The 10,559-nt window shown below is 43.4% G+C and overlaps 1 long non-coding RNA gene and 1 pseudogene across 1 annotated transcript; one reads left to right on the forward strand and one right to left on the reverse strand.

Moving 5' to 3' along the window:
- Positions 1-396: 396 nt before the first annotated feature.
- Positions 397-949, forward strand: LOC129408869 (uncharacterized). Its single transcript, XR_008632125.1, has 2 exons — positions 397-592; positions 689-949. It is a non-coding gene; the product is annotated as an uncharacterized LOC129408869 (long non-coding RNA).
- LOC129408868 (protein NLRC3-like) lies at positions 588-10,553 on the reverse strand (annotated as a pseudogene).
- Positions 10,554-10,559: the final 6 nt, after the last annotated feature.

Below are 10,559 nucleotides of genomic sequence, written 5' to 3' on the forward strand. Positions count from 1 at the left end.
ATTTAACACATTTACACATTTTGACACAGAAAAACATTAACCAGAAGTTCCACAAACCTACAGCAGGACACTTCTGGTTCTCTAATTTTTATTTTATTATATTTATTTATTTTTTAATGTTACTTATTATTATTATTATTTTATATTTTATTCTATTAATATTCCTTATTTTATATATCATATTATGAATAATATTATTTTTTTATTTATTATAAACTAAAATTTTATTTATTTTATTCATTATTTTTCATTTATATTTATTTTTTAGTTTTTATTAAGTCGCGTTTCAGTTTCAGTTCAGTTCCGCTCCTGGTCGGTTGGTGGCGGTGATGCTCCAGTTTGTGTTTACCGACCGCCAGTAAAACTCCACATTAGAAGAAGAAGAAGAAGCACGTCTTGAGGAACCTGTGCTCGGTTTTTCTGCTGTTTCCGGTCGGACACATTTGGCCGCTGCACCGGTGAAAAACGTGTTGTAAACAAACGTGCGCGCGCCGCTTTAACCGATAAAAAAATATCAAATAAAATAATAAGAACAAAAGTGACGTCATCAAAAAGTGAAGCGGACAAACATGAAGCGGAAACTGAAGCCGAGGTTTGACACTGAAATGTTTTTATTCTGAACTTTTGACACATTTCAGTCTGACAATTCAGGAACTTTAAACTTTAAACTGGTTCTGGTTCTGTTCAGTCCGGATCCTGTGGACTATGAGGTCGGTCTGGTCTCCGGGAGCCTCGCAAAGTCCGGGTCCAGGTCTGGGTCCAGGTCCGGGTCTGAGTCTCTCTCGGCTCTGTTCACCTCCTCAACCCTGAAAACTGAGCCCAAGGTCAGACCTGGTTTAGTCCTGGTTTAGTCCTGGTTTAGTCCTGGTTTAGTCCTGGTTTAGTTCTGGTTTAGTCCTGGTTTAGTCCTGGTTTAGTTCTGGTTTATTCCACAAATCACTTTTTTTGTTCAATGATGTAAAAATAAATGTAAATGTTGTAGTATTTTACAGTGAGGAGAGTGAGTCTGTCGGAGTCACAGAGACACTGAGGCGTCTTTAGTCCAGAGCCTAAACCCAGGGATCAGAGTGTGAGTGAATGTGGTGTTGAAGGTGTGGAGGTGGGTCAGTTGGTCAGAGGAAACTGTGTAGAAGGACACAGATCCAGCAGGACAGTCCACAAACACTGATACTCTCCCACCAGAGGAACAGGGATGAGGGAGGAGGGTTTGTTTGTTATTATGACGAACATAGAAACCATCTTCAGAACACCACAGACTCCAGGACTGATCATTGCCTCCAAACCAACTGTCAACATCGTCTCCTTTCCTTCTGATTCTTCTGTAAGACACTGATATATCCACCCATCCACTCCACTGGACCTCCCAGTAACAGAGACCAGTCAGACCAGTGGAACACAGAATCTGTTTCCAGTGGTCAAATCTGTCCTGATGATCTGGATACGGCTGCTCCTCTCACACGTGTCACCTTCGTGTTGTTGTCAGACAGTTTGAGTTTTCTGTGTTCGCTGTGTTTGGATCCAGAGTGAGATCACAGAAATCTGATGGAGAGAAAACACAACACAGCAGCAGTTAGTCCCCTGTCCACTCTCAACATGTGACACACACATTTAATTCTACAACAATATGGCCACATTTGTTCATGAAAGATGGATTTAAAGGCTTCACTCATTTAGGATTCATGTCTTTTTTCACTGTATTTCTTCTTCTTTTCTTTCTTAATCCTTCCACTCTTGTGTTTGTCTCATATTTGTGTGAGTGTAAAAACATTTCCTTTCACAGCCCCACACCAGTCTATTTCAGATTATTCTCAGTGTAAATCTGGACGTCTCTGGAGTTTGTTGCTGCAGTGACAAAGTGCAGCTCCAGTCTCTGACGTCACTCCACACATTCCTACACTCCTCCAGAGAGATCTCTAGATGAGTCAAACATGGATGAGTGTCAAACCTCTTCAGGCAGGTTTGTGATGAGGAACATGGTTCTAATGTGGGAGAAAGATGAAAAAAGATTGATTTTGCAGAATGTCCCTCTTTAAAATGTCCTGTGCTGAGTCCAACAGCTGTGTCTGTGTCAGTGGCTCCAGGGCTCCTCCTTTGCTCCAGCAGCAGCACACAGCTGTGGAGCACACAGTCTGAGCTCTCACACAACTACACACATTCTATGGGAGGACTCACTTTCCCATCATGCATTGTGTCTCACACCCATTTGAAATAAGTCTGTGTCTGTTTCACATGGACTTCATTCAACACTTACACTTTCTGAGTCCTGGAGTCAACCACTCAGCTCCAGCAGGATCCAGTCTGAAACACAAGACAAGAGTCTGAAACACAAGAGTCTGAAACACAAGAGTCTGAAACACAAGAGTCTGAAACACAAGAGTCTGAAACACAAGAGTCTGAAACACAAGAGTCTGAAACACAAGAGTCTGAAACACAAGAGTCTGAAACACAAGAGTCTGAAACACAAGAGTCTGAAACACAAGAGTCTGAAACACAAGAGTCTGAAACACAAGAGTCTGAAACACAAGAGTGTGAAACATGGAGTGTGTTTCAGTCCATTTAAATCTGTGTGTTTGGTGTTTTTCTCCACTTCTCTAAATAAAACATGGAGATGTGAAACACGTTGAATGTTTCAACAAACCAAAGTGATCATTAAAATGAGAGCACATGTTTGTCAGCTCCTCATGAAGCCTTTTCCATTCTTCATGTTCACCGCTGCTTTATATTTTCTTTGGAACTCCCTTTCATTTTATCGACTCTGCTCAGACTCTAATGACCAACACTTCGCTCTTTAAAGCTCCATGTGACACTAAACAGACTCTGTGAGCTTTAAGCCATGTTATAATGTGCTTCCCTCATCACAAACACACCTGGACTTGTGTTTTGTTGTGTTGTGTTTATTACTAAGGCTCTTTTAGGCTCTACACATATGGACACACATGGAGGCTTCTGTCCTCAGAACATGTGGAGTCTGAGCACTGGAGCAGTACATGAGGTGACCACTGGGGGCAGTAGTGAACACAGCTCCACAGTGGAAGCTCAACTTTTTCAAAAGAGACTAGAACCAGCTGCAAAACAAACAAACACTTCTCTCTCCTCGTCACACAGCTCATCTTGGGCTTCATCTGAAATGGATGAATTGAGGAAGTTTTCTATTTACATCTGAAACTGTAATTCCATGTCCATGTGTCACAGTCAGTTTGTGGAGAGGATTTGTCCTTGAGAATGTCATATTTTGATATTTTTCTGTATAAATGTTGTAATAATTGTAAAGAGAAATGCATAAACCCCTGTAATGTTCTATTGTTGTGTTCCTCATCATGTTGGATTCTTTGTTCCAAATGTCACGACTCTGTGACACTGTATGTGACTATAGCAGCACTTTAAACACACTCACATCATTTCACACAAGGTGGGTCCCACAAAAGGGGTTTGGGTCCTGAGACCGAACGGAGCTGAAACAAAAGACCCTGAACTGGTAAAGTCCCGAGGTGTGACTCATGAAACATCAGAGTCAGAAAAAGGAGCAGAAGAATCGCGCTGGAGGCTCTGGCTCCTGGACCATAAATACAGTGACAGTTTCTACACTTGGAACAAACGGATCTGTTTATGTACGAAAGAGAAGCAGAAATGAGCCTTTACTCTGTCTACATCTCCACAGCTCAACATGCTCTGTTCCACCTTGTGATGTCATGAAGTGATACTTTTCATGTTCAAAGTTCCTTTTACCTTTTGTTTAGTAGAAATTGCAAATTCCAGGACTGAAATGATCCAGATGATTCTAGTGAAGGTGTGTGGTGTTTAAAAACACAGTGGAGCACTTCCTGTATCACCACATGATGACATCACAGAGTGTTTTGGGTTTGAGAGAAGAGCTCAGATGTGTAAATGTGCAGGTTTGTGTGTTAAACATGTGAATGAAACAAAAGACAAGTCCAGGTGTGTTTGTGATGAGGAAACGACATTAGAACAGAGATCAGAAAATAGTGTCATATGGAGCTTTAATGCAGCTCACAGCTCTAAGGTTTTATATTGGCTCACATGGCTCAGCTACTGATTCCAGAAGAACTGAAGTTAACTTAGAGCCAAATGAATAAAACAGTGGTGTTGATGCTGAAGATGGCAGTTTTCTTAAAATAGCTTAACGTAAAAGCCCAAATTGACTGAGAAATGATGGGCTAAAGTTATTGGTAAATTGTAATATTGAATGTTAGCTTTAGCCCGGCTGGAGGTTTATACATGATGCGCTTAAGGTTCACGGCCAAATAAAGTGACAAGGACAAAGCGTAGACGGGATTTTTTCTAGAGATTCAGTTCTTAAGTCTGCAGTACTTTCGTATCTGCCCCCCGTTCCCCCGCAGCAGTGAGCGCCGCTCGGCCCGGAGAACACGGCAGTGGTTGTCGGGGTCTGACGGTCCCCCGCTCCGCTTTGCTGAAGCGACCGTAGAGAGGAGGAGCTTCAGTAAAGCTGCCTGATTGAACACACGTCTGTGTATGTGGATACAAATACACATACACAGAAATGATTTTGAGCCAAATACACTTTCTTATCAATATGATTTCATTATGCCTTAAGAAGTTTTATTCTTCCTTAACAATAAATCACTTAAGATGAAGCTGAATTGAACATATTAAATAGTAGATTGTGATGGACACTGACACTGATCATCTCTGTATCTACAGGTGATTACAGACTACAGTCCCTACAGACGTCTCCTCTCAGTTTCCCCAACATCAGGTGTTGTCTCTGTGGATTCTCCTGATACAGGGAGATACAATTATATTTATTTCCAAGTATAATAATAATGTTAAAATGTTGACATTGTTCTCTTTTCCCACAGTGGGATCTTCATAATATGACCTCTGTCTTTGAGATGAACCAACCCAACACATTAAGATTCTGTCATTTAGCTCCGTGTATAAAGAGCTTTTAATTTCACTATTCAGTTACAGTGGAAATCTTGTCTGTTTTAGAAAAGGGCTCACCTGGTACATTCAAATTTATTTTATTTTCATGCAAATGTGTCTAATTGTCTTTTTGCCAGGAAAATATTCACCTGATAAATAACTGAATGTGTCTAAATGTGACCAGGTCTTATTTGTTCCCACAGTGGACTGTACAGTCCAGCAGACTGAGGAGTGCACAGCCCTGAGCTCCTGTCAACACTGAAGTTTCTGTCACTTCACCGGGCTACAGCAAGAACTGGTACAAGTAAGTACAGCCAGTATATTTATCAGCTTTATACTCTAGAGCGACTGGTGTAGACAATGTGAACAATCTTTGCTGTAATATGCTTTTAATGTAAGTATGTCTGTATTTTTCCCACAGTGGATCTTCAACAGACAGAAGTGTCCACAGCCCTGAGCTCCGGACTGAGACGCCCCCATCACCTGACAGAAGAATGATACAAGGGACTGGTTTGGTTTGGGGAAAGTGTCACTCAGTGTAGGTTACTTTAAATTTATACCAACATGCAGTACATCTGCTGTAAGCAGCAGACTTGCAGTGTTGATAATAAAATGTACTGATCACTTTTACACCTAATTTTACAGAAATAAAAGTTTAAAATTAAAGTAGTGCAATTGTGTTATGATCTTTTATATGAATGTTTTAATCACTATTAGTAAGTTCACATTTGTCTAATTCTTAAAACATAATTCGGTTGAAATATTTAAAATGGAAAAGATGTCTTATACTAGCAAATATTTGTTTTAACCATCTTCTAAATATTTATTTATTTTGAAGATGAGTAAAATGAGATGGTATCTGCAGATCGTATCTGCCAGTAAAAGAGGCATTCCACCTTAAATTTCAACCCAATAGTTTGGGTAAAATTACCCAGTGGTGAGTGGAAAATATAACCCAACATGTTGGATCAAATCATATAATCCAACTCGTTGGGCTAAAATAACCCAACGTTGGCTCAGTCCATATTGGACCCAGCATTGGGTTCAATTTATTTTGTATTTTTTAACCCAGCATTTTTAAGAGTGCATGTTTGGTGAAAGTGTCTTTGTGTCCACAGTAAAGTGGTCCATACCTGAGAGTGTCCAGTGTGCAGTGGGGGTCCTCCTGTAGAGCACACAGGAGCTTTACTCCTGTGTCTCCTGGATGGTTGTAGCTCAGGTCCAGTTCTCTCAGATGGGAGGGGTTGGACCTCAGAGCTGAGGCCAGAGAAGCACAGCCTTCCTCTGAGAGCAGACAACCTGACAGTCTGAGGACACAGATTATTGGAATCAGTCCATTCATTAGAAACATTCAACCCAAATGAGACAAACAACAAGTCCCAGATCTTTATGTGACTTTATCAAATGTGATTTTCCAATGCAAATACCAACAGGTTATGTAATAATAGTGAAGAATATGAACCCCTCTGACCTGAGCTGTTCCAGTTTACAGTGACGACTCTTCAGTCCAACACACAACTTCTCCAGCCCCGAGTCCTTCAAGTGGTTGACACTGAGGTCCAGGACTCTCAGACTAGAGGACTGGGAGCTGAGGACTGAGGACAGAGCTTCACAGCTTCTCTCTGACAGGTTACAGCCGCTCAGTCTGGAGACAGAAAACATTGTTTATGTAGAAGTTGAATCAAACCATCCTCTGTTAAACAAAGGAGACTCACAGAGCTTTGGTGGAGGCCTTGACCACTGGCAGCAGCCTCAGGAGACCCTCCTCTGAAGCACAGTATTTATTCAGCTCAAACTGGTCCAGAACTTCTTCTGATGACAGTAAGATGAAGGCCAGAGCTGACCACTGAGCAGGAGACAGTCGACCTTCAGACACACGTCCTGATCTCAGGTACTGTTGGATCTGCTCCACCAGATCACGATCATTCAGTTCATTCAGACAGTGGAGCAGGTTGATGTTCCTCTCTGCAGACACATCCTCACTCAGCTTCTTCTTGATGTACTCAGCTGTTTTCTGATTGGTCTGGGAGCTACTTCCTGTCTGTGTCAGCAGACCTTGTAGAAGGCTCTGATTGGTCGACAGTGAAAGACCCAGGAGGAAGCGGAGGAGCAGGTCCAGGTGTCCGTTTGGACTCTGTAAGGCCTGGTCCACAGCAGAGCAGTAGAAGGCTTCAGTGTCAGGACACTCAGAGGACTGTGGTGGGTTCAGCAGGTTGATCCCAGTGTTGATGAAGGTCTGATGGACGTGAAGAGCAGCCAGAAACTCCTGCACACTCAGATGGATGAAGCAGTAGACCTTGTCCTGGTACAGGCCTGGCTCCTCTCTAAAGACCTGTGTGAACACTCCGGAGTACACTGAGGCCGCTGCAGCGTCCAGCCCACACTCGCTCAGGTCACTCTCGTAGAAGATCAGGTTTCCTTTCTGCAGCTGCTCAAAGGCCACTTTTCCCAGAGACTCCACCATCTTCCTGGTCTCTGGACTCCAGTGTGAGTCTGTCTCAGATCCTCCTTCATACTTGATGTTCTTGACTTTGGCCTGAACCACCAGGAAGTGGATGTACATCTGAGTCAGGCTCTTGGGCAGCTCTCCTCTCTCTCTGCTTTTCAACAGATGCTCCAGGACTGCGGCAGCGATCCAGCAGAAGATCGGCAGGTGGCACATGATGTGGAAGACTCTGGACGTCTTGATGTGGGAGATGATGGTGTCGGCCTCGTCTCTGAACCTCTTCCTGAAGTACTGCTCCTTCTGCGGGTCGGTGAACCCTCTGACCTCTGTCACCATGGAGACGCACTCAGCAGGGATCTGATTGGCCGCCGCGGGTCGTGTGGTTATCCAGAGGCGAGCGGAGGGAAGCAGGCTCCCCCTGATGAGGTTCACCAGCAGCACGTGCACTGAGGCGGACTCTGTGGGGTCAGTCAGGACCTCGGTTTGGTGAAGTCCAGAGGAGGTCTGCACTCGTCCAGACCGTCAAAGATGAAGAGCACCTGGAGGTCTTCAAAGCTGCAGAGTTCTGCTCGTGTTTGACTAAAGAAGTGACGGACAAGTGTCACCAAGCTGAATCTTCTCTCCTTCAGCACATTGAGTGCTCTGAAAGTGAACGGGAACAGCAGCTGTATGTCCTGGTTGGCTTCACCTTGAGCCCAGTCCAGACTGAACTTCTGAGTGAGCACTGTTTTCCCGATGCCAGCCACTCCCTTTGTCAGCACTGTTCTGATGGCTCCATGTGTGTGAGCTGGGCCTTTAAACATGTCTTCACATGTGATGGGTGTCTCTGCTGGGCCTGGTGTCCTGGAGGCTGTTTCCATGTGTCTGACCTCATGTTCCTGGTTGACCTCTGAAGACCCTCCCTCTGTGATGTAGAGCTCTGTGTAGATCTCATTCAGAAGGCTGGAGTTTCCTGCTTTAGCGATGCCCTCAAACACACACTCAAACTTCTGCTGCAGGTCAGACTTCAGTTTACGCTGACAAACTCCAGAATAACTCCCTGAATGAAGACAACAGATACAGACCTGAGTCTCAGAGAAGATAAAATGACTGTGAGCACCTTGTTAAATGTGTTAAATGGTCCTACTGCTCCACAGACGCTCAGCCAGCTCCTTCTGCTTCATCCTCCTCAGGAAGTTCAGTGTGATCTTCAGAACAGCCTCACTGCAGCTCCTCTGCTCTTCATCCTCATCCTCCACAGGATCTAAACCTTCTGGATCATCTGTACTCAGAACCTTGTGGAGCTTCTTCAGCTCCTTCTGGACAAAAGTGAAGATGTCCTCCTCCAGAAGCTGAACAGACACATTATAAACAACACAAATGCAGTCAGTGTCAGATCTGTGTGAAACAAGCTTCATTCATCTGAACATTTCCAAACTTTAGTGAATGACAGACCTTAAATATGGAGTCCAGCTGTGTGTGATGGTGCTGACCACTGGAGACCTCTGGACCCGGCTGCTCCCCTCTGTCACAGAGACACATTCAACATGTATAATTATTTATTTATTTATTATTTGAATATTGTTCTTATCATCAATGTTTCTGAGAACTTAATTGGATGTTCTCATAGAGCGATCACTCCTGAGGGACTCACAGGTGGAGGACACTTCAGAAGACTCTGCTCTGTGCTGGAGTCTGGTGGATTTATTTAACAGGAAAATACAGTTTGACTTTAAATTTAAATAATAAATCAGAGCACTGTCTTGGACAAATCTCACACCAATGTTTTTTTATATATAAACTTTATATTTTTCATTATAGTGACTGAGTCTTTACATCAGCAAACTCAGTGAACTCAGTGAACTTTCACCTGAACAGAATTTGTGAAACTCTAAATAACCCGTGTACCAGATCTAATTCCCCACATCCTTCTAATATCATGCAGCATAAAACACAGCGCTCACTCACAGCTTTCTCCTGAAGGTCAGTGGTTCATGTTTAGACATGTCGCTCCTGAGAGACTCAGAGCTGGGACCAGGTTCAGACGGAGGATGTTTCTGCTGGATCCTGAGACACAGAAGAAAACACACTTCAGTCACAGTAAAACACATGGGACTGTTGTGACTCAGGTCAGATACTTCAGGAGGTTCTACAAAGTGTTCATGAGGCCTTCACCACAGACGCTTCAGTACGGCACATTCAACAACAAACACATCCACTTTATATATTTTTAAACTTTTAATCATGGAACAAAGAACAGACTTGTGTGTGTGGTTCTGATTTGAATGTGATTCTCTGAACTGTGGACCACTCCTGGACATGTTTTTATTTCAGTAAAACCACGTCACCCACATTATATCCAAATGTTTGTTGACATAAAGTGGTGATGTTCTAAGGTGTTGTGAGTCTGACTTACTGTGGATCATGTTCTCTTTTAAAATCAATAAATCGTTTCATAGAGTCGTCACTGTTGAGTGAGTCTGCGCTGGTCCCAGGAGCAGGTCTGTGGACACAGATGGAGCAGTGGCTTTAGTCTGAGCTCTGACATGGAGAACAGTGGTGGAGCGTTAGAGATGGTCCCTTACCTCTGAGCTTTGGGGGGGTGAGTGGTTTTAGAGGGAGGGGCTCCGTCCTCTCTGTGTTTTCTCTGATCCATGCTCAGTCCAGTGTGAGCCACAGTGAGAGGGCAGAGGCGCTGCTGCAGGCCCAGGAGGCCTGAGGGACACAGGGACACACATTAGATTCAAGTCCTCAGCACTGGGGCCTGGGGACGCTCTCATTTAGGGACTTCTTTCCTGGGTTTTATTGGGACGTGTGTCTTGCTCCCTCATGTTTCCTGTTGGACTTTGTTCATCTGCACTGTTTTTCTTCTATATTTGGGGATTTTCTGTTTCACACATTTTTCTGTGCACTTATTTCTGAGACGTCTTTCATTTTTCACTCCCTTTTGTCCCAGATGAACCACATATGAGTTTACCTTTATATTTCACAAGGAAAACAACACAAATATATATTTTTTTTTGTGGATTTGCAGATCTGGACAAAAAAGCCAATCTCCAATAACAGAGTTCTCTCTTGACAAACCAAGTGGCATCATCCCCACAACCCTTAGGCAAGACACTTGATCCAAAACCACAGAGAGACAGTGTAAAAGCGACAGTAAAGGAATCACAGTTAAAGACACAGAGGCACATTGGACTCAGCGACAGGTTGGTGGTTCTATTCCCAT

Source organism: Boleophthalmus pectinirostris, unplaced genomic scaffold (genome assembly GCF_026225935.1).
Source record: "Boleophthalmus pectinirostris isolate CB_2022bp ecotype Guang Dong unplaced genomic scaffold, ASM2622593v1 HiC_scaffold_1791, whole genome shotgun sequence".
Classification (NCBI taxonomy): Eukaryota; Metazoa; Chordata; class Actinopteri; order Gobiiformes; family Gobiidae; genus Boleophthalmus; species Boleophthalmus pectinirostris.